We start from the raw sequence: 3,196 nt of genomic DNA, 5'->3' as shown, positions 1-3,196 counted from the left end.
CCGTCAGCTGGCGAACGACAAAGTAACCAAATAGGATAGCCCCCAGGTTGTACAGGGAGCTGCCACGTGGCATCTTTGCCGTCTGCTGGAGGATGGCAAATTTCTTTGTCGTCCGCCAGCGGACGGCAAAGATCCTGTATAGCCACTGTTTTTTCTATTTTTTTCTTAAATTCATTCAATTTGAACACACAAGTTTCAACACACAAATTTCACAAAAGACATATCCAACACACAAGTTTCACCATATATACATACTTAACCAACACATAGTTCCATCCATACATATTACAAAAGTTTCACATTGTTCATCCAACACTGTTATCCATCCATCCATATAACAAGTTCCATCCATGCAACTTCATCGATACAAAATAAAAGCAGAAAGGGAAAAGAAGCACTCGATCCATGCAAGCTTCTGTGAATTAAATGAGATCTACAAAATGGGAAACAAGAAAGTTAGAAGAAGAAGAACATGAAGAAGAAGAAAATGAAGAAGAAGAAGACTGGAATAAGAAGTAAGCATACTTAGGTAAAATGGAGCTAACCTAGCTAATTATGCCATCTTTGAGTTAACTAAGCATATTTCCATGAGGAGGGGGCCATGGAATACACTATTGTAGTAGCTAAAATGGCGGATTCACCTGCTACATTACAATATGCCATCTTGGTCATTTTGGAGCTAACCTAGGTAAACAAGGTCATTTTGGAGCTAACCTAGGTAAACTTGGTCCTTTTGGAGCTAACCTAGGTAAACTAGGTCATTTTGGAGCTAACCTAGCTAAAATGGATCATATTGGAGCTAACCTAGGTAAACTTGATCATTTTGGAGCTAACCTAGCTAAAGTGGATCATATTGGAGCTAACCTAGGTAAACTTGATCATTTTGGAGCTAACCTAGCTAAAATGGATCATATAGAGATAACTTAGCATATTAGAGATAACTTATGTCATTTCAGAGGAAACAAAGCTAAGTATATATAGATCATTCTGGAGATCTGACATACCTGACATAGTTCACTCCTCATTCTTCTTCTCCTTCTCCCTCCTCATCCTGATGCGCCAAGAGCGGCGAGGCGGTGGAGGCACTGGGATGTAGTCTTCTACCACAATTGGCATGGTCATGTCGCCCGGCTGGGGGATCGCCAGCGCCACCACCATCGCAAGGTCATTGTCAGGCACCACCACCATCGCGAGGCCATCTTCAGGCAGCAGCATCGCTAGGTCATCCTCAGCCACCACCATCTATTGCCCATTGTCAACCACCACCGTCGCTACGTCATCCTCAGCCACCACCATCTGTTGCCCATTGTCAGCCTGCACCTCCTCATCCCCACTCTGCTCCTCTTCTTCCCCACTACATTCCGGATCATCCTCGCTGCTGCTTTTGCTGCAGCCAGAGTCGCTGCTGCTTTGGCTGTAGCCAGAGTCGCTGCTGCTGCTCCCATTGCTTGACCAAATGCAACAATGACCGTTAACAATCGATGTGAGACAAAGCAAAATGTAGAGGAAGAAGATGCAGAACATACTGGCATCATCGTCGTCCTGGTAGCGCATGCGACACATAGTCGTGTTGAACACCTTCACGGTGAGCATGGCAACGCCGTCGTACCTGAAGAGAAGGAAGTACCCGTGCCGCAGGTCGTAGGCACGGTAGAACTGCTCCCAGCCATGACACAGGTACATGTGGCCGTACCTGATCACCAACTCCACATCCCAAAGCCCGCGAAGCCCGCTGCCGGCCTATCGCAGCTTCACATTCTTTGGCCGATGGCCGTCCAGCTTCGTCATAAAAGTGTCAGGCAGCCTCTGCAGTTTGGGACAAGGAGTGATGTAGCAAACAGTAGAGATATCATAATGAGATGGGTGAAGGGGAGATCTCTCCTTTTATATACCTGCCTCTTGGAGGAAGTACCAAGTATGATACTGAAGAACTCGAAAGCATCCAACTCGTACTCCGGTGTGACAGAGCAGAGCCTGTGGTGACGACCTCTCCCCATCTCTAATAAGCAGCAGAAGAGACCAATTAGTATCCAGAAGCATATCTATAAACATAGAGCCAAGTTTCTAGACACGAAAGAAATCTGAGAAAAAAAAGCAATGCACTTGTGCTCAACAACACTTAATTAATTTGGTAGGTTAGTTGGCAATGGCAATTGGCACCCTTCAAAACTAGGGATTTCTTTAGACATGAAAGAAAACTGAAAATGTTGAAAAAAGAGCATAGTAATCTAAAAATAGGAAAAAAAATACATTTCTTCTTCCTCCTCTTTAATTATCTTCTTCTTATTTCTTTCATCTTTCTTCTTTCTTCTTAACCAAAACTAAACCTAAAGTTCCTTGTGGCACATTGGAATACTTGTGGCAACAATCATAGTTGCACCATATTTAAGGTGGCTCTAGGTGCCACACAGCAAGCAAACAAACGCACCTCAAATCAGAAACTAAGGGTAGTGTCCTAAAATCAATTTACTTTGTATGCAAATCAGAACAAGTACCACATCACATTACCATAGGATCCTATTACAGAAAAGTTATGTAAATGCAAGCTAGGATAAGACATTATGACCATACTGCAATCTTATACTTGCTCAACTATGATCATAGGAGACGCAACTAACATACGAGTTTGAGGCACACACACCTCAACAATGATGTTTCCACTTGCCAGGACCGCATACTTAGGTGTGATCAGCAGTTGGATTATACACCATGCTTCACATCAGTGCACCAACACTGCATTTTAGTAGAAGGCTATGCATCTTGAGCTACTGGTGTGTGTCAGCAAGCTAGCAGAGTTAACCTAGCTACCAGGTTCTATTCGCATGGACCCTAAGAACTTCCAAGTCTGGATGAGCTATCATAATCAATTCTTGCACTGCAATATAAGGCTGCAAACCTAAAGTAAACCTAAACTAAACCAAACCTAAAGTAAACCTAAACTAAACTTAAAATACAGAAACAAAAACAGAAACAATATAGGAGGTCTCACCGGGTGGAGGAGGGAGCGCTGGAGGAGTGGGGCGGCCACGATGGTGGAGGAGAGGGGCGCCGGGGCGGCCGGGTGGAGGAGGGGGCGCCGGAGCGGCGGGACGGCCTCTGTGGTGGAGAAGAGGGGCGCCGCGGCCGCCCGGTGGAGGAGGGGGCGCCGGAGCGGCGGGGCGGCCGCGGTGGTGGAGCACAGGGGCGCTGTGCCGCC

This window comes from Triticum dicoccoides, chromosome 1B, assembly GCF_002162155.2.
Source record: "Triticum dicoccoides isolate Atlit2015 ecotype Zavitan chromosome 1B, WEW_v2.0, whole genome shotgun sequence".
Lineage (NCBI taxonomy): Eukaryota > Viridiplantae > Streptophyta > Magnoliopsida > Poales > Poaceae > Triticum > Triticum dicoccoides.
The sequence above is the reverse complement of the archived record's forward strand: the minus strand, read 5'-3'. Positions refer to the sequence as shown.